The 26,807-nt window shown below is 44.6% G+C and overlaps 1 pseudogene; it reads right to left on the reverse strand.

The window, feature by feature from the left end:
- Window positions 1-13,399: 13,399 nt before the first annotated feature.
- LOC148111995 (endogenous retrovirus group K member 9 Gag polyprotein-like) lies at window positions 13,400-14,566 on the reverse strand (annotated as a pseudogene).
- Window positions 14,567-26,807: the final 12,241 nt, after the last annotated feature.

The raw sequence follows: 26,807 nt of genomic DNA on the forward strand, positions 1-26,807 counted from the left end.
GAACAGACTATGGTTACAGCAAAGGTGGTTAGATTCTCTGCAGCAGTGCTGGAGATTCATGGGAAACACGGAATAATCCACCATAGCTATTTCACACAACTAAAGTAGCAAATCCTTTTGCATTACTCCTCCTTTGTATTTAATGACTATGGGCCTCACAGTTTAAGGAGTGATATTATAATATCGTTAGGCCATGTGTAACTGACATTGGATGCCAAATTGTGATTTTAATATAGAGTTTATCTGTTGTTTATTATTTCATTCTAGGACTTTTAACTGGATATTCCTTGAATCTTTTTATTTGTTCTGATCTCTGGTCTTTGATTGTAATAAACTTGATTTGATTTGATGCAATTCAATTTACCAAGAAGGGGACTAAAAAGACATATGATAGAGTTGACTGTTCCCCATGTAGTGAATACTTTCCTCAGATAAAGGAACAATTCTTGTGTCTTAAAGAAATGCACCATCACTTTGAGGTTGCAGTGATCACATCTAAAAAAATAGGACAGAACCGACCTTTAATTGCTGGACAGGGGCCTGTTCATTCATTGCTGTTAAGTCTCTGTTAGTGGTTGATAATGACTTAGAACAGCCTGCCCAAACCTGATGGCCTCCAGATGTGAATGAATGCCTGGTCCTGATTCATGCTTGGCAACAAGTCCACCTTCCTCCGAGAAAGACCCAGATGTGTTTGCCAACACTGGTGCTGCTCCGTTTGTAGACTGGAGACCAAACCTTTGATGTTGTGTCTGCTGCTGCAGCCCCGGGAGACCTAAAATAACAGGGGACCCCAAAATTGTGAGCAGATCTTTGGACTTTCACCTGGACCGATAGCTCCCAGGAACTGCCCAGGCCCCTCTCCTCTTGAAGGGCATCTCAGCTCTCTGGATCTTGATGGAGGGAGCACAGAAATGGCCTCTCTGCCTTTTGATCTCCAACCTTGGAAGGAGAAATTTGTGGGCCTGATTCCTCAAGGAAATCCTGCTCTTACTTGCAGCTTCTGAAGAGTTACTTAAAGATGTCATCTGGGCTTTGGCTGCTATAACTATGGGTCTCCTTTCCTGAAACTCTTGCAAAAACCTTTATACCTTGCATAGATGAAGGATTTGTGAACTCTGTGTGTGTGTGTGTGTTTGTGTCTTGTGGTGCAATGGTCTTTTTTCTATACTTATCTTCTTTTCTTCTTTCTACTCCAGCTTAATTCAAGAAATTTAAAACTAATAATTAATAAATTTCAGTTGCCAGAGTTGACAAACACTGGATTAAACAGCATAGGAAGCCCACAATTTGGTTCCTTTGGGTTTACGTCCTCATGTTTTGCCTGAATCCAGTCCGCAAATGGCACACGAGTGGATGGCCTCCAGGAGCCCCCTTCTCCCCTCCATCATCCGGCAGGTGCGTAGACCACAATTCCAAGAAGGCCCAGGGCTGGGTGGCCCATAGGTCACAAGCATCCACGATGATGCAATCAAAGCTCTGCTGGGAATTCTGGGAGTTGTAGTTGGACCTATCTGAAATTGCCAAGATGAGGAAAGCCATCCCAGGGACAGATCAAGACGCCTCCTGGATCCCCTCCTGGAGATGGACTCCATGATTGCACCCAGGAGCTCTTTCCCCTCCCCCACTTCCTGCCTCCCTCCTCAGTTCCAGGAAAGAGGAAGAATCCCCTGCAACGAGTCATCCTGAGTGGCGGCCTCCCACTTGTGTGTCTTCTCCTGCCTCTGTTGCTCTGGACAAGCCCCTCAGAAGAACCCTCCAACCCTCCACAAAAGGCCAAGAATGAAGACGTGGCTCAAGAGTTCTTAGCCTCCATCTTGAAATAGAGCCAGCTAACCAGCCCTGCCCCAAAGGAAGGGAGGGAGGGAGGGAGGGGTCCATGGGGTGTGGGCGATGGGGAGGTTCTTCCCTGATGACCTTCCAGCTTCTCAGCTCAGGGTCCAGCCAGGTGGGCGCAGGGCCAATGGCTCACCCGTCACTAACCACTATGTTTTCCTGCCCACAGCAGGCAGGAAAAGAGACACAAGGAAGGGACAATTTCACAGAAGGCTTTTCATCCTCCTAAAGAATCCCATCCCAGCTCCAGAGAGACTCCAGGCCCCTCAAAAGCCCATTGCATTCCGAAGCCTTTGGACAATGGAGCACAGACTTGGGCGATTCTTCCTTGGAGACCCTGAGAATCAAATGGAGGGAGGGGCGAGGGGAGCTGTGCCCAAGGCCAGACCCCCCCTTTCCCTTCTGCCTTTGTGGGCGACATCTGGGATGAGGCCTGGGGGCTCCTGAACCTCCCCCTCCACCCGGATCTCAGGGTCGGGTGTATAAATTGCAGGTGAGGGGAGACGATTGAGACAACTGGGCCCTTCTTCACTCCCACAACTGTAGACAGCAACATCTGGAGACGGAGGGGCCTCCTCTGCTTTGGGGGAGGAGAGAAAAGATGCAGGTGCCCAGATTTGGGGGGGGCAGAAATCCTCATTTTGTTCGAGTTCAGGTGGACCCGGTTCCTCCCCTCCAGACCTTCCGGCTCTGGGGATCTGCAGAGGCCCCTTCCCCCTCCCTTCCTCCCTCAAACCTCTCAGACTGGCCGTCCTGCTAGATCCCTTCCTCTTCAACTGTGGCAGGGACCTCAATCTGGCCGGAGATGATTGACAGCTCCAGGGTATTTAGGATTGGTTTTGAGGTCCACTGTCTGGGTGGGGTTTGCTCTGCTGCGTAAGAGTTGTGTAAGGGAACTTCACAAATATGCTGAGGACACCTGGTGGCAGGTGATGGGGGGGGAAACTGCAGGTAAGGAAAAGACCGGAGGGAGTGGGAAAGGGGGGGGGGCAGAGAGAGAGAGAGACCAAGGAATGGCCAGAAGACTTGGGGTCCCTTCTGAAGAGGGAAACCTTCTCCCTGGTTTGACCTCTGAAGCTTTGAGTAGGTCAGGCTGATTCCTCTTCAGTCCTTTGCAGTTCCAGACTCCCCCAAAGGGAAAGGAAGGGGAAGGGGCTTCTCTCCTCTCCCCCTCCTCTTTCCAGGCAGCGACCCAGACGGAATGCAAATTCCTCCTTCATTGGGATCGCCTGGACAGGAGGCCACCCAGAAGTGCCACCTTCTCTTCATTGATGGATGAGACTGACTGGACTCCCCTCTCATGCACAACATCCCTGGGAGGGTCAGTGAAGGAGAATAAAATATACAACAACCCAAGAAAAGGACCCCCAAGTCTTCCCTGGCTATGGGGGGCGGCTCCCCTCTTCTCATCCAGCCCCACCCTCACCCCAGCCTCTTCCCAGGGCAGAAACCCTCATCTGTGAAATGAAACGTGTGTGTGTGTGTGTGTGTGTGTGTGTGTGTGTGTGTGTGTGTGTGTGTCCAGCTGCTTCCAGCCCCAGAGGAGGAATCGGGGGTTCTAAATTGGGGGAGGAAGCTTTGATTTCGGACTTTGGAGGTGGGAAGGACAAGAATCAGAGGGAGCACCAATGGGAATTCTCCCTGCTTGAGCGTCATCAGTCTCCGGGCAGAGTCCTTTGTGGCTTCACCTGGAGGAGGAGGGAGTTCATAGCAGAGAGAGAAACGGAGAAATGTGTGTGTGTGTGTGGGAGGGGGGAGTCTGTTCGGTATTTGGGGGGGGGAAGCAGCTCAAGGGGGTTCATGGCAGCCCTAGACGGGACCCTCCACTTTCTTTGCTCCCTTCAGGAGTCTCAGCCAGGGATTCCCGCTTCCCCCCTTCTTATCCCCCCCCCCCCCATTGACATCCCCAACAGCGGTTCTTGAACCCAAAACCGAGCTCTAATTTGCGGTGGGTCCGAAACCCCCACAGACCCTCCGGCAGCCCCTTTGCCAGGAAGGGAGCGAAAGGCAGGAGCTTCCGGGAGGGGCAGGGAGGGACCCCCGGGGGTTGGGGGAGGGGCACTTCCAATCATAAAGTGTGTGTGTGTGTGAAGGCGCCCAAGGACTCCCCAGGCAGCCCTCTCAGAGACCCCCAAGGCCTCGCTGGCTGTGGGGCTGCGCCTCCCCTTCCGTCATCCACTGCGGCCCCACTCCACGCCGGATCGGGGGAGGGAGGGCAAAAGGAAGCCCACCCTCCCCTCCAGGGCTGGCATGAGCCCCCCTTGAGCTGCGGCCCCCAAGACTGAAAATATCCCCCTCCCCCTTCCTCCCCTTCCTCCTCAGGCTTCACCTGAACCCCTCCCCCTTTCTTCCCCCCTCCCTCCCCCTTTCTCCGCTCCTCTCACTGCGCCCAACTCTCTGCCCTCAGGTGAAGTCAAGGGAGACTCTGCCCGGAGACCGATGACGCCAAAGAAGGGAGAATTCTCATTGGTTCTTACGCTTTTCTAGGCGCTCCTTATTCCGAAGTTCCAGGAAAATGCTTCCTCCCCCCCAATCCAGCCCCACCGATTCCGCCTGTGCCTCCTTCGCTTGGCCAGGAATCCCACTGCTTGAGCCAAAGGGGTCCCCGGATCTTTAGGCTTTGGTTGTTCAGCCTTACTTATTCCACTCCTTTCCTTTCCTTTCTCCTCTTCCTTTCCTTTCCCATTCTGTCCTTCTTCTCTCTTCCTTTCCTTTCCTTTCCTTTCCTTTCCTTTCCTTTCCTTTCCTTTCCTTTCCTTTCCTTTTCTTTCCTTTCCTTTCCTTTCCTTTCTGTCCTTCTTCTATCTGCCTTTCCCTTTCCCCTTTCTTTACTACCTTTATTTTCTATTTTATGCCATGATAATCTGAATAAAAAATAATAAAAAGGAGCCTTTTCTTTTAAGAGTGCTTCTTGTTCCACAGCTGGAATATGCAAATTTCCCTTGGAGGAAAACTGGCAAAATGTCTTCCTGACCCACAGAAAGAGGGAGGGTTCCTTCACATTTGGGGTTGAGGGGCGGAGAATCCGCAAAGCACCATCCCTCTTTGGGGCATCTTCAGCGACATCCCAAAGGTGCTTTTCAAAAGAGAGCTGGAATTTCTTGGGTTTTTTCCCTTGAAGACGTTTTGCTTCTCATCCAAGAAGCTTCTTCGGTTCTGACTGAATGGTGGGGAATGGAAGGATCTCTCCTCCTTGCAGCCGTTTGGTGGTTAGCATTGTGAAGGTCAGCCGTGGGCTCTCTGAGAGGCCTTGAGGCCACTGGGGGTTCATCTGCACCCTCAGGGTCCCCTGAATCAGAGAGCAAATGGGGGGAACCTCCTTGGAACTGGGGAAAGGACCCTGTTGCTGTCTTCAGAGAGAGCAAAGTCCACCCTCTGAACAGAGGAGACCCCTGGTTGGAAAGAGGGTCAAAGAGGCCATCTACGTTAAAACGGAACAGCCCCCTCTCAACAGAGGGGGAGGGGGAGGACCCCACCTCTCTCCTGTCTACCAGACCGTCGTGAGGACGTGGGGTTTGGGGCGGCCCAGTCCGTGTGCAAGGAGTCAGCCGGGTCTCTGCAGGTTTCCAGAATTGAGAGGATTTCTCCCAAGCCTGACCTGCTTTCTGCCTCCATCCTCCAATGCAGCACGCAGGAATATAGGTTTCGAGAGAACCTTCCGTATATTCCAGAACAGGACGTAATATTGTACATGTGTTTGTCTTCCAGTTCTTATAATCTCAATGATCCTTTAGGACAATTGTTGAACAGGGAGGGCAAATTATAATTTAAAGGAATCGAGGAATAGTGACAATAATGGAAAATGCAATCGGTCAATTAAAATCCAAAGAATAAAATGTGTAGCTATTCCCAGCTTTTCCCCCAAAGTTTGCTCAGAAGAGGTCAAGGAGCAGCTGAGGTCTCCTTAGTGTTACCTGCTTCCATCCTCCAATTCCTCTGCCTTTCAGATGGGGATGGGCAACCAGAGTTTGACGGGCGTCCCCCAAGGTCTCTGCCACCTGATGTGGTTGCAAAGAGGGAAAGTCAAAACGTAACCCAGACTTGGGGTGCTTAAAAGCAGAGTGCCAGTTTCTGTCAAAGCTTCTTTCCATGAAGGCTTCTGGGGCTACCGGAGCATTTTTAGGAAACACAGGCTGGGTGAGGGCATCTCAGGGCTTTCTCCAGAAGTGAGGCTTCCTGCTGAAAGAGGCAAAGGGCCAAAGGTGGAGGAGAAGTCATTGTGGGCAAGGAAAGATGAACTGGGACCTCTGTGGCTGTTGAATTTAATTTTAAATGTCTAGTAGGTGACCAGTGACCTGCTCGATCCCCTTTTCAGATCTGCTTCCTTCCCAGGATCTCCCTCAGCTCCTTCAATGAGGTTGGGGGGGGGGCTCCTGCTGTGTTGCTTCCCCTCAAACGCTGGGCAGACCCTCAGAGGGAGCCCTGATGGATGACCACATGTAGCCCCGTCCACAATCAGCCCAGGAGAGGTTTCAGGACCTTTTGTGTGATGTCACAATCTTGCATCCAGCTGTGGAGAGATGGGGGGGCCCTCAGAGACCCCCCAGGAACTGTGGGTCTTTCAAGATGGAGAGTCAGAAGCTGGAAGGGACATCCGGAGAGTCCCAGGAAAAGTCTGTGGAGGGAAAAGGAAAAACTGGGAGTGAAAGGCCTTGGAAAGAGGAGCTAAATGACTTGGGGAGGGGGGAAGAGAGGGAGGGAGAAAGAGAGAGAGAGGAGGAAGGAGGGAAGGAAGAGAAAATACAAGGAAAGGAGGCTTAACTGCCTTTATGTCCTTGAACTGGGAAGACTGCAGGAGTTTCTTGCAGGCACTGGAGATAATCTTTGGATCTCTCTGTCCAAGGTCAAAGGGATCAAGTGGATCACTCAGCTCCATCACAACCCACCATCTCCCCTCCCTCTCTTCTCTATCCTGGATCCTCTAGTTCTAGCCCATTTCTTTTCTTTTATAGAACCGACCGGCTTCCCTCAGTTTCCCTTTGAGATTTTGAGATTTTGAGGTGGGAGGTTTGGGGCAGCTGGGAAGGAGAGATGCTGTCCGGTAGAAGAATTGGAGGGAAGATCAGATTTCAAATTTTTTTTGGTCCAGAGCTGGAAAATCTCCTTCCCTGAAAGTGCCCAACAGATGGAAAGAGGTCCAGGGGTGAGGGAGGGGGCATTCTTTAAGGGGGGGCATCTGTGGCCCCTGCAGAGCTCCCCATTCCCTCCAATAGACCCCAACACCCTCTGTGGCCCTTTGGAATTTCCTCCCCCCAGAACCCAGATTGGCCCCTGAAGTAACAATTGCGCAAGACCATCCTTAGTTCAGGGGGCTGAATGAGAGATTTTGATTTCTTCTGCACACTGAGGAGATTCCAGAAGTTTAGAGTTCCTTCTGAGCTAACCTGCTTGTCTTTCACTTCTACTTGAAATTGGGGTGAGGGAGTGTTGGAATCAACTTGGCGGGCTCATCATGAATGGCCGAATTAGAGAATACACAAACGCAGGTGCTTCTCGGGATGATGGCACAGCGAACAAAAGCCTGCCATCTCTTTTATTAGTTATCAAAATACAGCGTCATCAGAAGGCGTTATTATGGCTACACATCTCATATTACATACAAGAGATAGAAAAACATCCATAAATTCTCCAAATATAAGTTTCACATTCTTACCAATTACTGAAAATCACGTGATTTCTAGGAAAGCGATACTTGAGGTGTGAAAAACAAAACTTAACTTTAGCTATATGGTACCAGTTACTACCAGGCGAGAGGCCCATCTCCTGCTATCTGATTACCTCACTTTTCAGGAATGTTCCGCCAAGAGATGTCTCGTATCTTTTCAAATACAGTCTATGTTCTTAACAAAGAGAGAACAAAATAGGGCCCTTTAGATAGTATCCAGCTGAACCCGCATTCCCACATTTCCTCTGTTTTTGTTTTTTGCAACAGGGCTCAGCTGTGTTGTTATTATGATGTTTTCTTTATGCCTGGGAAACATGCCTATCATCATAGCAAATAAAGCAGAAATACATTGGATACATACAAAAATAAGCAAAGCAATAATAAAGGTATACAAATGTTACTTTTATTCCCCTGGTCCCATAACCACATATGCATCTGACTCAGAATCTGTAAGTTCTTCCATAGGACGGGGACCAAGTTGATTAAAAAGATGTTCTGTCAAAGCTAGTTCCTTCTCAACTTGAATCTCTTTTACAGCTCTGATTGATAATTGTCTTAAGATTGGTATAACACATGGAATGAATGTTAAGCCAGCTATAGCACATATGAACAAAAATATCATTTGCTTAATCCATCCGGATCCAGGCACCCAAGAAAACCACATGTCAGAAGTTTGTAACCTCTGACTTATCTTGGAAGCCCTATCCTGTAATTCTTGAGCACCTTCTCTGACCACACCTGACTTGTTCATGTAGAAACAACAATCTTCACCTAAAAATATACATGTTCCACCTTTTTCTGCTGTCAGGAGGTCTAAGGCACGTCGGTTTTGTAACACCACAGCTGCCAAAGAGTCTATTTGATTTTGGACCTCAATCAAAGTGCCAGCTATTTGATTCAAACTTCCCTGCAACTCCTCTGAGATCTGTTTAAACTGGATTACAGAGTGCGTGATGCCGGCTACTCCTGTTCCAACAGCTGTTCCCATCCCTAGAAGCACTAATAGTGGGATGAGAATGGGGACCCTCTTCTGAACATGTCCCAAAAGAGGAACAGGTATAGAGTGCTCAGCACTGACAACACCCACTTTAGGGAAAAGATGGGCCAATGTACACACTCCTGTCCAGTTTGTTGGTAAACACAGATATGCATTTGTTCCGCACAAGAAAAACACTCCTTTTTCTTCCACACATATTCCGATGTTCATGGAGAAGGCATGGAGTCTATGGTTGTTTTCATTAGTCCAGACTCCCAAAGTGCCTGCTACAAACATTCCCGCTAAAGGTTGTAATGGGATTTCTAGTGATAGGTCCTTCTGTTTATCTCTGAGAATTGGTCCTTCAAAAATATATCGAGAGGTAGTATTTCCCGGTGGAAAAAGGATACACATACCTGCTTTGGACTTTAAATTGAACCAAATGGGAAATCCTGGAGGGTGAAATGGTCTTGGACAGCTTTCCACAGACAGATTCCATCCACCCCATCTGTCTTTTCTAAAGTGTAGTTCTGGTGGAGCTGAGAAAGTAACCTTTTGTTGAAATTTGCGGTAAGCAGAGGGAAAATCTCCCTTTGTTAATTTTATGTCCACCAAATTTATTTTTGGGCCTAAATATATTGCTGAGCGACATTGTTCGTCTGCCAGGGATCCTACAGGCCTACCAAGTTTCTGATGTCTCTTGACACACAAAGAAGGTGTTCCTATGAGGTCTACACCTGTAGCAATTGGGCCTGTGATAGGAAGACGACTTTTTCCCAATCGTTTGAATGCTTCATAAAAATCTCCTTGTATTGGTGAGATGGGTTTTTTATCTCTACTATCCCTTTCAAGGAGAATTGTTGCCTTTGTTTTTACCCAGAGTTGTGATTTTACAGGAATAGCATGATAAGATGCGGGGTCAGCAGATAGGCATAACCAGCATTTCTCACCTAAGGTAAGGTTTTACTGATTAACAAGATCTTGACTTAATTCAAGAATCCGTGAGATATAATCTCCTTTATGCAATTGTTGTAGAGGCCCATTGTCCTTATTCATTCCCCCCTCAACTGGAAACGTCAATATGGGAACCTTAGGTGGTGGAGTAGACTTAGGTAGAAAGTAAGGACCTCGTGCATAGACAATGCGTTTCCGGCGGGAGCATACTTGACTTGAAGTGTATGTATGTGGGGATTTGATGTTCCTTACATGGTCACTTGAGAGTCCTAAGGCTAACAATATCCAAAGCCATAAACAAATCATAATCAATTATGGTGTAAAGCTCACAACGTCAGGGAGAGGGTCAGTGGTGCGTGTGGGTTGGGATATAGCAGTATCAAGAAAAAGCCTAGGTCTACCACAAAGACGCTCCTTATATGTGTAATACAGAATTACTAGCAAAATTAGAAAAACAAGTGTCCACAAGACCCATTCCCAAACTTCTACTAACATTAGTATGTGTAAGAAAGTGTTATATTAAAGCTAATAAAATGTATATGTACAATGCGAAGGTATTTTCCTCCTGATGAATCTTCCGCTGTGCGCAGGGGACTAGCTTCCGGTGTAGTCCTGCAAAGCTGATGATCACCACCGTGCGTTAAGAGTCTGTTGCCGTCTCAGCACCAGGGATTTCCCCTTCTTTTTGTTGTGAATGAAATGGTCTTACGTGTCTTCCGGGGATCCAAATGATGCGATCGTTATGCTGGACAGCAGCGTATCCACGGCCCCAGGTAATAAGGTCAGCGGGTCCTCTCCATGCAGGATCAGGTAGTTGGCGGAAGTAAACCTTCGGTTTTGGAATAGCTGATGGGGAAGCAGAAAAATGACGGGTTGCAGCCGACGTGGGAGGCTGTCCAGTCAGGTTAAGAAAGTTCAAAGTATATAAACAAAGATTGAGTTTGTTTTGCATGGACGGGAGGCCGAGGCATTTTTCCTCTTTCAATTTATCCAGGGCGTTTTTGAGGGTCTGATTAGATCGTTCTGCAATTGCCTGACCTTGAGAATTATAGGGCAAGCCAAATTTGTGTTTGATGGACCATTTGTTACAAAAGTCTGCAAAGGCAGTACTGGTGTACGCAGATCCATTGTCAGTTTTGAGTTCAATTGGGCGTCCCATCGATGCAAAGGTCCGAATACAATGATTTATTACATGTTTGGTCGCTTCTCCCCTTTGTGGAGATGCCATGATAAATCCTGAATAAGTGTCCACGGAAACATGCAAATATTTCCATGGGGCAAAGGATGGATACTGAGTTACATCCATTTGCCAGATTTCACAAGCTTTAAGACCTCTAGGGTTGACACCCATAGGAATAGAATGAGCTTGTTGACTACAGGTAGGACATTGTTGTATGATGGCAGTCGCTTCGGCTGCCGTGAGACCAAATTGCTTCATTAATGCTTTTTTATTTTGATGAAAATAAGCATGGCTGTCCCATGGCGTGAGAGCAGAAACAGTAAAAGAAGAGTGGAGAAGAAGTGTGCCAGAGGTGGCAGAGGACGCCGCAGCGTCAGCAGCATCATTCCCTTCCTGGAGGGGCCCAGGGAAGGGCTGATGGCTCCTTATGTGAGCTACATAGAAAGGGTGTGTTCGTGAATGTATTAATTGTTGTAAAGTGAGGAACAATGAAAGCAACGGCGGGTCGAGAGAAGGGGAAAGATAGGAGGCATAGATTGTTTTAACAATTTGAGTGACATAGAGGCTGTCTAGGATAAGGTTGAAAGGAGAGTTTGAAAACGTGTGGAAAGCAAGAATAGAGGCAGCTAGTTCAGCACGTTGTGCTGATGTTTGAGGGAGAGTAATCTTTTTTTGCCATTTTCCATTATGTTGCCATACACAAGCTCCATATGTCTTACTGCCATCCGCAAACACAGTGGCAGCATTCAGTATGGGGCCAGATGCCAACGGGGAATTCCAAACAAAAGGAATGGTTTTTAAAAGTGACAATCTGGGATCTGGGGGCGGGTGGCATGATACTTCTCCTGGCCAATCAGCGAGTGCAAATTGCAATTGATCACTTGTGGAGAGCAGGGCTTCCCAGGTAGCAAGTGAGCAAGGGACATAAAGTGTTGAAGGCTCCACTCCGGCTAGGGCCTTGGTTCTAGCTCGGCATTTTTGAATTAAAATAGCATATTGATTTGGTTTTGCTGTAATGGTCGCTCGCGGAGTGTGAGCGAGGTGAACCCATTCAGCAATGATCAATTTGGATGTATTTTGAATGATTGCTGCCGTAGGGAGCTGGGGTGTATTGAAAAGAAGAAGAGCCAGGGGAACATTTGGTACCACCCTATCCACCCAGCGTTCTCGCAATGTATCATTAACCAATTGTACCGTCAATTGTTGTTCCTGATTGAGGGATATTAGATCAGCCGGGTGTTTTCCTTGCGTTAGTGCATTAAACAGAGGAGTCAGTTGTGCAGTGGTGAGGGCCAAGAACGGGCGTGCCCAGTTGATGGTCCCCAGGTACTGCTGCAGCTGTACCAGGGTTGGGGTTAGGGGTAAAGAAAGAAACGGAAGCTCAGGAGCAGCGCAAGAAGAAAGTAATTTATGACCTAGGTAAAGGAAAGGAGGAACAGTCTGAACTTTGTCGGGAGCTATTTGAAGCCCCCCCCTTTTTAATATGGATTCAAGCAGAGGCAAGGTAGTATGGACGGTACCTGGAGGCCCCGGTGCGGCCACCAGGATATCATCCATATAGTGATAGATGGAAAAATGAGGAAGAGAGGAGCGATAGGGTTGCAAAACAACATCCACATAATGTTGGCACATAGTAGGGCTATTAAGCATGCCTTGTGGAAGTACTTTCCATTGATAGCGGGCTGTAGGCCGAGCGTTGTTGAATTCTGGGACTGTGAAAGCAAATATTTGCCTATCTTGGGGATGTAAAGGTATTGAAAAGAAGCAATCTTTTAAATCCACGATCATTAAATCCCAATCTTTTGGTATCAAATTTGGGTTTGGGAGGCCGCATTGAAGTGCCCCCATAGGTCGAATTATTTTATTTACGGCCCTAAGATCACTTAGAAAGCGCCATTTGCCCGATTTCTTTTTTATCACAAAGACCGGTGTATTATACGGGCTAAAAGAGGGCTCAATATGGTCCTTTTGCAGCTGTTCTTGAACCAAAAGGTGCAGCGCAGTGAGCTTTTCCTGCATGAGTGGCCATTGGTCCACCCACACGGGAGAAGCAGAAGTAAGAGCAAGGCGAAGGGGAGCAGGTTCTTGAGACATTAGTGAAGGATAAGTTTGGCATGAAACTGAGACATAAGATCCCTGCCCCAAAGGTTAACATGCAAAGGAAGAATTACAGGTTTTATGTAAGCAATGATAGAAGAATCGGGGGACTTTACCGGCAGCCACTCCTTACTAATCAATGCGGATTGGACATCACCCACTCCTCGTACTGCGGGTGAGGATTCAGTGGGCCAGTCTGAAGGCCATTCCTCGGCACGAATGACTGTGACGTCGGCCCCGGTATCTAAAATACCAGAAAAGGATTTATGGCGGATCGTAAAAGCAGTGGACGGGCGGGCTTGTTGTAAATCTTTTTCAATGGTCAAAATAGAGGATTGTGTTTCTAACACTGCTGGTACGGGAATCATAGTGGCTGCTAATTGTCCCTCAGGAATGTGCAGCGGAACATTCACAGAAAAAACCAAAGCAAAAGAGGAAAAGTCAGTGGAATCCCGAAGAAAAGGTGAAGCAAGTACGCCCTGAGAAATCAGATCCCTGTGAGGAAAGATGATGACAGGGGCTTGGGGCGGGATGTGTATCCGCCCTATGGGGCGTAAAGGCAGAAAATAAGCAGTAGCGGGGGATGGGGCGTCGATGGACTCGCTGGCCACGAGATCTATTGAAGCAGGAGAAGGGGGAGGAAATGGGTTACTTTCAGCCTTTTGAGCGGGACTGGCTGAATGCCCCGATTTTAGTTTCCCTGTCGGAGAGGATTTGAACGGCACTGATTTGCCCAATGAAATCCTTTTTTGCAACGAGGGCATACTGTTTTTGGTTTTGCACTCTGATTGCTAATTTTACTCTGCCCCCCCCCTGGGGCTCGGCATTGTACCCTAACGTGGCCAGGTTTTCCACAATTGAAACAATTACCGTTAGGGTTCCCCACCGTTTGTTGAAGTGCTGCTGCTAAAGCATCCATTTGATAGGTTTGTGTCCCTACCACCCTGCATGCCTTTAAGAAATCAGCAATAGTAACACCTGGTTGGTTTGCTATAGGTTGCAAAATACGGTGGCAGTCGGAATTTGCATTTTCAAAAGCCAATTTAATTAACAATTCAGCTTGTGCCTCAGGGTTGTCAATCTGACGGCTAATAGCCTTTTGCAAATCATCAATAAAGTCACTGTAAGCCTGATTCGGTCCTTGAACCACCTTGGAGAATGATTTTTTAGGACCGTCCATGGTGTCATCAACCCTTTTTATGGCCATCATCGCAGCCTGTGATATAATCTCACTGGCTTCCCTGGGTATTTGAGCGTATTGTTGAGGTCCCTGGCCAGGTCCCCCCAACAAATGCCCGTTTGTGACACCTTGTGGTAAACCCCTTCGGATTGATCTTTCAATTTCCTTTTCATATTCAGAATACCACACTGTGTATTGCGAAGGAGTAAGAATCATGCCAAATAACAATTTCTAGTCTTCTAAGACCATTTGGAAAGTATTTGCCGTGGTTGCGAACAGTCCTTGGGTGTAAGGTGAAGTAACACCATAAAGACTAGCCGCTTGTTTCAGGTCTTTTACAATTTTATAAGGCATTGGGGTGTAAACAAGAATCTGAGGTCCGTTGGGATTGGCTGGATCCGGACCTAAAGCGACGGGATAACAATGAGCGGCTTCCTCTATCTCCAATTCGCCTCTCAATTGTGCCTCTCGTAATGCAGAGGCAACCGTGCCCATGTTTGTTTGATTTGGAATAGGAGGGTCAGATTGTATGAGGTTTTCAGGCACTGTAGCAGCCGTATAAACCTCTGTTGGATTTGCCGTTTTGGCTGGTGGGGTTAATTTTTCGCCAGATTCATAAGGCGGCGGAGGATCTGGTTCTCCTTTCATGGCTTGTTCGTGAATTTGCAGACATTCCATGATTATCCGCCAGGAGGATAATATCTTCGCAGGAGCCCGTGGCGTCTCATGAAGATATTTCCCCAGTTTTATCCATGTGGAAGTTTTGATGGATCCCTTCTCTGGATAAGTGGGACAATTTTTGTAAATATATTTAAGAAGGGAAGTTAGGTCTGATTTTGAGGGAAGTAGAGGACTCTTCCCATTATGTTTTAAAACAATAATTGAGGACTTGGCCAATTCTCTAAGTTCGTGGAGGTGCATAACCTGAGGCTTAGAGAATTCTGCCCCCATACTCACGATTATGGGAGGGTGCTTCGTTCGCCGACGACCGGCCCTGGTTTGCAGAGGCTCTTCCAGCCGAATGAGTATGAGGGTGCCAAGAGACGTGCTCGATCCATGAATCACGTCGGGGTCACCATATGTTGGAATCAACTTGGCGGGCTCATCATGAATGGCCGAATTAGAGAATACACAAACGCAGGTGCTTCTCGGGATGATGGCGCAGCGAACAAAAGCCTGCCATCTCTTTTATTAGTTATCAAAATACAGCGTCATCAGAAGGCGTTATTATGGCTACACATCTCATATTACATACAAGAGATAGAAAAACATCCATAAATTCTCCAAATATAAGTTTCACATTCTTACCAATTACTGAAAATCACGTGATTTCTAGGAAAGCGATACTTGAGGTGTGAAAAACAAAACTTAACTTTAGCTATATGGTACCAGTTACTACCAGGCGAGAGGCCCATCTCCTGCTATCTGATTACCTCACTTTTCAGGAATGTTCCGCCAAGAGATGTCTCGTATCTTTTCAAATACAGTCTATGTTCTTAACAAAGAGAGAACAAAATAGGGCCCTTTAGATAGTATCCAGCTGAACCCGCATTCCCACAGGGAGAAGAGAGAACCCCAAGATCGTTGAAATAAGCATCAGCTCCTCTCCATAGTTTCCCAGGCAATAACCAGGGTCCCCATGCAGCCAGGCTGGGCTGCCCCAGTTGAGATGCCCTGGAAACAGGCAGGAGGTCCTGAGTCCAGACTGGGATGGAAGCCCCGAAGTTGCCTTTGACCTGGGAGCCTCTGGATGGAGCTTGGCGCTGGGTCCTCTGGAAATTGGCCGCCCTTCAGGTCTCTTGGTTGTCGTCCTTAAGCAGATCCTGGCAGTTTAGAGGAGATTGGGGGTCATCTTGCTTGAGATGGATGCTTTTTAGGCTGTGCCTTTATGGTTTTGTTTAATTCTCTTGAATTAATAATAAAACTTAAAATCTCTTTTTTCACTGGGGAGAGTAGAGTAGAGTAGAGTAGAGTAGAGTAGAGTAGAGTAGAGTAGAGTAGAATAGAATAGAATAGAATAGAATAGAATAGAATAGAATAGAATAGAATAGAATAGAATAGCTGTGCCTAAGTCCAGACCCTCCCCCATTTCCCCCTTTGCCTTTGTGGAGAGCGGCTGGGCTAAGTCCTAGGGACTCCAGAACCTTGCCTCCCTCCCCCCCTCCCCCGCCATATCTCGGGGTCAGGTTTATTGGGAAGTTGCAGATGGGAGGAGGGGTGATTGAGACAACTCAGCCCTTTTTCACTCCCACAACTGTAGGCAGCAACATCTGGAGAAGGAGGGGCTTCCTCTGTCTTGGGAGAGGATAGAAAAGATGGCAGGTGCTCAGATTCGGGGGGGGGGCATGAAATCCTCCTTTTGTTGGAGTTCAAGTGGACCCAGATCCTCCCCGTCAGACCTTCCGGCTCTGGAGATCTGCAGAGGCCCCTCCACCTCCCTTCCTTGGCCAAACCTCTCAGACTGGCTGTCCCGCTGGATCCCTTCCTCTTCAACTGGTCCCATCACCTGGCTCTGCAAAGCGCAGAGTTCGCCCGAAGCCCGGAGCAGCGGCAAGGAAAATAGGGAGCCACATCCTGCTTCCTCCCCAGAGGTAAAAAAGAACTCTGGGGACTTCGCAGAGGGCTCTACCTGCCCTCGCCGGCTCTGTCTCAAGTTTCCTTATGGAAACGGAGTTTTTCGAGCCGCCTTTCAGGTGTAAAGGCGGCTCTTTACGGGCGACGGGGCTGGCGGTCTCAAAGGACCGTTTGGCGGCGACGGAAGCCAGACCGGAAGCCCACTCACCACAGTTTTCAAAGCAGCTTTCGAATAAAAGCCAAATGGGAGACTTTGAGACAATCATCGGAAGATTGTGAGTTCTAGCTCTGCCTTAGGCAGGAAAGCCAGTTGGGGGAGTTTGGGCCAAGGTCCAGGAGGCTCTGAGTTCTAATCTTCCCACAGGCATGAAAATTTCCTGGGGGACTTTGGGCCAATCCCCAGGAGACTCTTGAGTTCCAGTACCGCCTTAGTGCTTTTTTTTTTTTTATTGCAAAAGTTTTACAATTACATTTTCACCCCTTTTTTCACCCCCCCACCTCCCTCCCCAAACTTCCCATCCTCCCTAACCCTCCCTAACCCTCCCCCCCCAGACTTCCCTATTATGTACTCATAACTAAAAACACTGATATATAAGCTTGAACCCATCCCTCCCCCTGTATAATTTTTCCACTTTGTCTCTTTAAAATATTTCTAATACATTATTTTCAAATAAAATAAAAAGCCTTAGTGCTTTTTGATTGCGGGTGTGAAAGTTGGAAATATTTTCTCAGGTTAATGTGGGAGACCAGAATTGGGGATTCCTAGAGTGTGAGATGGCTGAGTGTCCAATATTGTGTGGTTTGATGGAGGAAAGTGAAATTGTGGGGAAAACACCACTTCCATGTTGGGCAATGCCATAAGTCTCTCTGCCTTCTGCTTGTGGGAGAACCAGAGGGATTTGTGTGGTCACTGTGCATCTTAGATTGACCTTGGTCTTATCTCCTTAAAATAGAATTTGCAAATAATTCACAATTAGGAGCCATTCTGAAAGCTAAACATTGATTCCCAATTCATCATCAATCTGTGTGGTTGGAGAGCAGAACAGCTTCCATGGGTGCCTCTCCCTAGAAACCAGGAAGTCCCCCCCCTCTATTCACCCCCTTCTTGGACCTGGATGAAATTATGCAGCATTGAAGGTTTGTGACCTGGTCAGTGATGCGGCTGCCTTTAGACAGGATCCCCTCAACCTCCTCCTGGGGAGAGTCTCCAGGTCCCCTTTCTCTGGGCATCTTCTCCAGCCCTTCACAGACAAGACAAGCTTGGAAGAGGAGCAGAGAAATTGCTTTAGGTAGAAATTATAGAGTGGAAAATTAAAGGACCTGAAATCTACTATTTTAATTCTACGGTTGATGAAAGAAAAAAAAATACAGTGGCAATTTCTTAAAACACTTTAATATTTATTTATTATTTTGGTGTGAAGCACATACAAAAAAAAACCCCAAACCAATCCCAAACTGAAATCCCAGAAGCTCTTCTGCTGAACACTTTCTGCAAATGAGGTTTTTATGAGGAAATCAAGAAAGAATTATATAAGAGGGATGAAGATTTCCCTCCCCAGCTGAGAGCCAGTCAAACATGGCATTTCACATCATTCCGGCATTTTCACGGAGAGGATCAGGCAACCAGGCTGTTCCCGCAGCTTCCTCCCGGCCTCTTTTCCTGCTCACTCTCTCTGTCTCACACTTTTAGCTGTAGGAAGAAGTGCCCAAATTATTTTTTATAAGGTGTCACATTCAATAGTTGTTGCTGAACAGAAAATTTCTCTGAATGACTCTTACAGAGTTCTCTTTATTTTGCTGAAAGGGAAGAGAGCTAGAAGAATTCCAGTCATTCATTTGAAACATATAGAAATGATTTTCTTTTCCTGCATACTATCAAAATGGAAAGAATTCATATCTCCTTTCAAATAAAAGAAACTTTAATAATTATTCCACTATCATAATGGTGTTATATCTCATATTTTTACATTTGTTCTGCCTGTGAGCTGCTCCTTTGTGTTGAGGTCTGGCCTCAGAAGGATAATGTAGCACTTGGGGATGAAGATGCAGCCCAGCAGACCAGCACTGGAGGCCAGGATGGAGAAGACCTGCACAGCCACCATGTATTTCCCTTTGGTGCTCAGGTAGGTGGGCACAAAAGTCACCCAGACACTGCAGAAGACCAGCATGCTGAAGGTGATCAGCTTGGCTTCGTTGAAGGCTCCAGGCAGATTCCTGGCCAGGAAAGCCACCGTGAAGCAGATGGCAGCCAGGAAGCCCATGTAGCTGAGGGTGACGTAGAACATGACAACGGCCCCTTCGTTGCATTGCAGGATGATCTCTCCAGGCTGGGAGTGGAGGTCAGAGTCAGGGAAGGGGGCAGAAACTCCCAGCCAGGTGGAGCAGATGATAATTTGGACAGAAAAAGAAGAAAGGATGATGGAGTTGGCCAAGCTCTTCCCCAACCATCTCTTCACTCGGTTTCCTGGTTTTGTGGCCAGGAAGGCCAGTACCACCATGATGGTTTTGGCCAAGAGAGAAGAAATGGCAACTGAAAAGATGATGCTGAAAACTGTTTGTCGGAGAAGGCAGGTGGCTTTCCTTGGTTGACCAATGAAGAGAGAAGGAGACAAGAAGCAAAGCAGGAGGGAGACCAGGAGGATGTAGGAGAGGTCCCTGTTGTTGGCTTTGACAATGGGAGTTTCTCGGTATTTAATGAAGATGATTAAAACAAGACCTGTGATTAAGAACAAGAGTAGGGCAAAAGAGACCAGGATGATGCCCAGAAGTTCTTCATAAGACAGAAAGGTTATAATTTTGGGGATACATTGGACTCTGTCCTCATTTGGATATTTATCATCTGGGCACTTGGTGCATTTTTCGGTATCTGAGAAAGCAAAAAAAGCAAAATTTCTTTAATATTCTGTCCTTTTATCTTACAGAAAATACCTTCTTTGGATAACAGCTGATACCCCAGGCATTTTCCAAGAAGTATTTCTTAACAATTTCATTGAACAGTCACTCCTTTGAAATGGCATAAGGTCTCCTGCTTGAGAAGGGAGTAGGACTAAATGACCTCCAAGCTCCTTTCCAGCTCTGTTCTGATTGATTGATTGATTGATTGATCTACATGACTGGCAGAATATTTGTGTAATGAGTTCCCCCCATAACTATCCACAGCACCACATTATGGACCAGTGACACCTTCTCAGTGATCCTCAAGGGGAGGATCCAATATACAGATTACAGATTAACAGAATTGGAGGGGACCTTATAGGTCATCTAGTCCACTCCTCCCTGCCTAAGCAGAGACCCTACACCATTTCTGACAAATGGCAGTCCAGTCTCCTCTCGAAAGCTTCCAGTAATGAAGCTCCCAGAACTTCTGAAGGCCTTTCAGAAGGTGGACGTATAACAATTCATCAATTTTCAAAGAACTCAAATGTTCCTAGAAAGATGAATTTAGCAGCACATATCCAAAATGAAAAGCAGAAGAGATATTTCCTCTGCTGTTAGTAAAGCTTGCCCACTCTGCCACCCCCTCCTCCCATCTCTTCCCAGCCCCTCCTTCCAAGTCTTTTTCGTTTACTTCCTTTTAGATGAGAAATTGTGCAGGTAAAAAATAAAAAGATACAGATTAAATGTGTCTTTTAATTTGGATCCAGTCCACAAAGCCTCCCATTTTCCTCAGTGTGACCCACCTTCCTGAGTGGAGAAGGTCCCCTCCGGACAAGGAACGCAGTCGTAGCAGCAAACTGGCTCTCCTTCTCGAGCCCTCTTGACAAATCCAGGATGGCAACTTTCCACACATTTGGACTGAGGCAGGGACTGAGCGGAAAAACAAGGAATGCCAAAGAAAAGGTGTTAGGACTCTCCGTCCATGGAAAATGGAGGGAGAAATGGATGGAGACAAGTAGCCTCTGGTCTTCACTGAGGTAAATGTGAAACCTCTGACTACTTCTAAACAGATGCAGGAGGCAGATTCTTCATTTAGTTCCTTTTGCTTTCGGAATTTAACATTACAATAAAATAATTTTCTATTTACTAAAGTCTAGACAGATGGAATTGATTCTTTCTAAGTATGATGATATATTTTTAATAAAACTGATAACAAAGTTTACTGTAAAAGATTTAGGAAATTTTATTCTATTAGGTTTTTTAATATGAAATTAAACTGTGATGGAGAAAGAAACCTCTGACCAGTAAGATCTTGAAAGGTTTCCATAAAACATGGCAAAGCCACTCCACTTAGGTCCCGTCTCTTGAAGAGCTTCCATGAGATGACACCACCTGGCATGGGAGGCCAACCACCCTGGAGACTCTAGGCTTTGCCCCAGTGGTGAAATGGAAAATTTGTTGTTACTGGTTGTGTGGGCGTGGCTTGGTGGGCGTGGCTTGGTGGGGTCATGTGACTGGGTGGGCTTGGCCAACTTTTTTTTTTTTTTACTTTTTTAAAGCATTTTTTTTTACTACCAGTTCAGGAGAAAAGATAGTAAAACAATGCTTTAAAAAGTAAAAAAAAAAAAAGGTTCCGATGATCACAGCTTTTTTTACCTTTTAAAAGTATTTTTTACTACCAGTTCGCCTGAATGGATAGTTTTTATTACTACCGGTTTGCCCAAACCAGAGTGAAGTGGTAGCATTTCACCCCTTCTTTGCCCACTTGAAATGGGGCCTCAGGCTTTGAAAAACAGAGAAAAGACACCAAAATTTCTCTCACCTTATTGAGCAACTTTAGCCGTGAAAGAGCACCTTTTTTGATAAAAAGTCTCTGTCTTTGAGAATACACCAGAAACTCTTCCTTGACATCCTCCTTGGGGAGAACCAAGAAGATTCTGATGCCCAGATCTGCTGTTATCTCTCCATTTTGGTCCAAGTACAGTTTGCTATCAGAAATATTCCAAAATTCATTCTTCTCCAGAAAGGGATGAAACTAGAATGGGAACATCCAAGAATTTGAAAAACAGAAAACTTTATTTCTTATCCCACATTGAATCTTTCTTCCACTATTGTCTAATCTCCAAATATGGTTAAATAGGTTACAAATACTGCCATTATCTTCATAAGTGAATGAAAAGCTTTGAGAAAGATTTGTCCATCATATACTGACAAAGCATAGAGAAAATATCATTGACACAATTGGTCAATTATAGAGAACATTCTAGAGCAGATGACAGATAAAATGAACAGAGGTGGAAAAAGATGATTCATAAACTCTTTGAAAACAGGAGGTTGATTCCCAGAAAGCATGGGTTGATCAAGAAGAAAGTTGTCAGGCTAATCTTCTCCCTGGTCAGCCTGATGGAAAACACCTCCAGATGGAGAGTGGCTGGCTCTGGAGAATTTGATCGCTGAAGAGGGAGCCGGGTTTAGAGAGGGGAGAGGCACTACCGATCAGTGCTTAGTTCTTCAACTGATTGAAAAATACATATCAAATAGACCTGCATCATTTTACGCCTGCTTCATAGATCTCAAGGCAGCCTTTGATACGGTTCCCAGGACTAAGCTATGGGAGAAGCTGGAAGCTGCCTCAATTGACCACAGGCTTCTTCATCTCTTACCTGCCCTACATACTAAAACATCCCTCAAGGTGAGGTGTGATATGCAGGGGTCCCTCTCGAAGTCAGTTAAAACTCAAAAGGGGGTTAAACGGGGGCATTTTGGCCCCCCTGCTTTTCAACTTTTACATAACTGGCATGGTAAAATGGCTAAACAAACCAAATAACCCCCCCCCCAAAAATAGGTGACTGAAGCATCGCCCTCCTGCTCTATGCAGATGCCCCTGTGATCCTCTCCAGGACACCAGTAGGCCTTAAAAGAGCCTTGCGAGCCCTTCTCCAGCACTGCAATTACAATCAACTGGGCATCAATGATGAGAAAACAAAGATCAAAAAGGCCAAAACTTGATTCATGGTATCTAAAGGGCCACAAAATAGAGCAGGAAAGCCCCTTCAGATCCCTGGGGGTGGCCATTCAGGCCAAGGGTTCAAGAGAGATGCAGCAGAGTATAAGATTGTTGCAATATTTTTAGGATCAGACTCAATAATAATAATGAGAGTTAGAGGTTTAAATATATTTCTCTTTAATTATAATAGGCATTCTATATTCACTGAATATTCACAGGTAGAAGCGAAGAAAATGGTGAAGGTGGCTCCTTATATATACAAAGGGTGGAGCCAAGAGTGGGAGTGGTGAATTATGAATACATTAAGAACCAAAGAATAAGTTAACCCCTGATATCCCATATATACATTATTTACACATTAGGGAATAAGGCATTTACATCTGACAAATCCCCCTCTAAATGCCGGTTCGCTATACAACACCAATTACATTCAGATTCAGGACAATATAAGACATACAATTTGGAAGTTAAGTATTTGTGCTGTTTAGAAGGTAAAGGCTTCGTCAATATGTCAGCTAATTGTTCAGAGGTATCACAATGCACTGCTTTGATAAATCCATCTTGAGACAATTGTCTCACATGCTTAAATTTTATATCTATATGCCTGGATCTTTGTCCAATGGCATCGGATCTAGATATTTCAATGGCCGCTTTATTGTCTTCATGCATAACAAAAGGCAAAGCAGGTTTTTTCCAAACATCTGAAATTAAATCATTAAACCATACAAGGTTATTTGCAGCTTTGGATAAACAAACATATTCCGCTTCTGTGGTTGAAGTGGCTACCAGTTCTTGTTTACCAGTGTACCAGTAAACTGGACAGTCATTTAACAGAAAAATATAACCAGAAGTACTTTTTCTGCATGATATATCTCCAGCCCAATCCGCATCTGCGTAACATGTAAGTCTTGGTTCTTTATTATCACTAGGTTCTAATACTAGGCAAAAGTCTAATGTACTTTTCAGATATCTTAAAATTCTTTTGACAGCTTCCCAGTGATACATTGTTGGTTTGCTAACGTGCCTTGATAATAAATTGAGTGGTAATGCAATATCTGGCCTGGTCCAATTAGATATATAAAGAAGTGAACCTATGACTGATCTATAAAATGTATTATCCCTGAATTCAGGGGAAGATTCATCAGTATTTTTAAGGAAATCAGTTTGCATAGGAGTGTCACAGGGTTTGGCATTGTTTAAATTGCATTTGTTTAGAAGTTCAATAATCTTATCTTTCTGAGTAAGTTTGAATCCCCTTCTAGTTTTGTTAATTTGTACACCAAGGTATTTGTTTACTTTACCTAGAGATTTCAACGAGAAATGTTCATTTAACTTGTTTACAAAGATTTCTCTTCTCTCTTTGTGTTTTCCTATATATAAAATATCATCTACATAAATTAATACAAATTCAATGTGATCATCACTCTTTTTGACAAAGAAACAGTTATCAGCAGTGGTAACGTTGAAATCCATGGTCTTAAGTACTTTTACCAAGCAATCGTACCATCTTTTGCCAGATTGCTTTAATCCGTATAAACTCTTGTTCAATAGCCAAATTTCATTTTTATTAGTGTATTGACTGTGAGGTGCTCTTACATATATTTCCTTATCTAGTTTTGCGTGTAGGTACGCAGTCTGTATGTCATATTGAAATACATCAAGATTGAGTGCGGATGCTACTACTAGAGCTGTTTTAACACTCTCTGTTCTTACTGTGGGGGAGTATGTGTCAGTATAGTCCTCCGGATATTTTTGTGCATAACCTTGTGCAACCAATCTAGCTTTGTATAAGGTATTGCCTCCTTCTAGGTTCTTAATTTTATAAATCCACCTGGTACCAATAATTGTTTTATCTTTAGGTGCAATCGCAGGTGTGAATACATTTAATCCTTGCAAACTTTCCATCTCTTTTTTCATAGCTAGTTCCCATTTTTCCTTTTCTTCACGAGGTAGTTTTAATACTTCCTCATATGTATTAGGTGTTATTTGTTCACCATCCATATGCATTATGTAATCTCTGTATTTATTTGGTATTTGATTTCTGTTGTTCCTAATAGCTCTTTCTGGTTTGCTATGGTAGTCATGCAAATATCTTGCTTCCTTTTTTGTTAATGTGTCTGTCTTTATTTTGTGTTGACTATTTGTCCATGTTTTGGTTTTGTTTTTATTTTTGTTGACATTTTGATTTTCTATTGTCTCTTCCTCACGAGATTTGGTATCTTTGCATTTATTCGGAAATATTTCATTAAGATGTAATTTAGACCAGTTGGCCTGTTCATGGAACACAGCTGTTCTGGAAACTATAAATTTATTATTATTATCAATGAATCTGTACCCTTTGGTGCCAGTTTCATATCCCATAAATCTTAGTCTTCTGGATACGTTTTCTCCCTTTCTTCTCAACTGTTTGGGTATGTGTACGTCTGCAGTGACCCCAAATATGTGCATGTGTGCTAATTTTGGTTTCCTATTATACATCACCTCATATGGTGTCTTATTCACAATACTGGACCAGGTTCTATTTTGAGTGTAATTTGAATAATGTAGGGCTTCTGACCAAAATTGTTTGCCTAAACCAGCATCCTCTAATGTGCATCTAATCATGGTTTGTAATGTGGAATTCTTTCTCTCTGCAATCCCGTTCTGGAACGCAGAAAATGGACTAGACGTGTAATGTAGCATTCCTCTATCCTTTAACCATTGGGAGAATTCTTTAGACATGAATTCACATCCCCTATCTGTCATAATTTGTTTTATTCTGATATTATGTTGTGTTTCTATGCGTTTGTAAAATTCCTTAAATTTTTGAAAGGTTTCATCCTTGTGTTTTAATGTGTAAACAAAACCATAGCGACTGTAATCGTCTACTATTGTTAGGAAGTAACGTTTTCTATAAGTGATTGATGGAGTTAATGGGCCAACTAAGTCCATGTGTACTAAGTCAAAAATATTGTTAGTTGATCTGGTGGATTTTTTTGGCCTGGGACTAGTTTTTAATTTAGTAGATTTACATACTGAGCATTCCAAATAATTTTCACAATTTTTTATTTTGACACCTTCTGCGTGTTCAGTCATTTTTTGTACTACAGGAAAACTTGCATGTCCTAACTTCCTATGTAAGATATGAGCACACTCGTCATGAATTGGTTTACCTATTTTTGGTTTCTTCTCATTGTGTGTATCTGTGTGATCATGAGATATTTTACATTCATCATTGTCACTGTTACTAATATTTTCATCATCTGCCTCAATACAATCTTCCATATTTGAATCAATGTTATGTAACCATCTTTCTTTTGTTATCAGATAGGGTAGGCCTCCTTTAATCATCACAGTGCCTACATTTGTTTTATTCTTCTCTAAAGTTGCTTTTCCCTTTGAGAAAACTATATTGATGTCAGAATCTCTGCTTAGTTTTATGGCACTTAGTATGTTATGAGGTATTTCTGGTATTAACAATACCCCCTCTATTTTTCCTAGACCAGGCAAGGTCACATTCCCTTTGCCTAATACTTGAACTTTTTCTTGATTAGCTACCTTTATTACAAACTTATCTTCTGTAAATGAAGACAATATATTTTTGTTATTAGTGGTGTGATTAGTTGCTCCAGAATCAATAAGCCAATTATTGTTCTCATTTTGTTGCGTTTTAGTGCTGTCTTGTTTATTTAGTCCATTCAGTGAACCAGATTTTCTCTCTTTTGAATTTTCTCTGCCCCCTCTACTTCCTCTGTAATTTGGTGGGCTTCTATATTTATGTCTATCTGTGGAAGACTGTTTATAATTGTATTTGTTCCTATATTCTGACCTATGTCTTTCCTTTGAAATTTTGGGACAATCTCTTCTATTGTGTTCTCTGGACCCACAATTGTGGCATTTAAAAGTTTCATTATATTTTTCTTGGAAAGCTACCTTCCTAAAAGATTTGTGTTCTGTGTGATTGCTATAACGATTTTTTCTTGAATTGTCTTCTGCTATCAATTTGTTAGACAGACTTTCTATTGACAAATATCCTAGATTGATGGTGTCTAAGTGTGACATAAAACTATCCCATGATGAATCAAGTGAGTTGATAATAACACTTTTCATTGTTTGATCTGAAATCACTTCCCCCCTCAAATGCAGCTCAGCTCTTATTTTGTTTAAAGATATTAAATGCTCACTTATGGAAACCCCTGGTTTTACTCTGGAAGAAAAGAAGTCCTTAGACATTCTTGTGGTGGTAGCTACACTATCGCTGTGAAACAAATTAAACATGCATTGAATTATTTCTGAAACAGTTAGATTTGGTTTGATGCTATGATACATTGCAGGAGACACGCTAGATATTATTAAGAAAAATGCCTTATGGTGTAAACAATCTATCTTTAAAGTCCAAGGTCTTCTTGGGGGACTAGTGATAAAAAATAGTAAATTTTCTTTCATAAAGACAACCTGGAGCTGTTGATACCATTCTTGTAA

This window comes from Pantherophis guttatus, chromosome 15, assembly GCF_059756535.1.
Source record: "Pantherophis guttatus breed Tessera chromosome 15, ASM5975653v1, whole genome shotgun sequence".
Lineage (NCBI taxonomy): Eukaryota > Metazoa > Chordata > Lepidosauria > Squamata > Colubridae > Pantherophis > Pantherophis guttatus.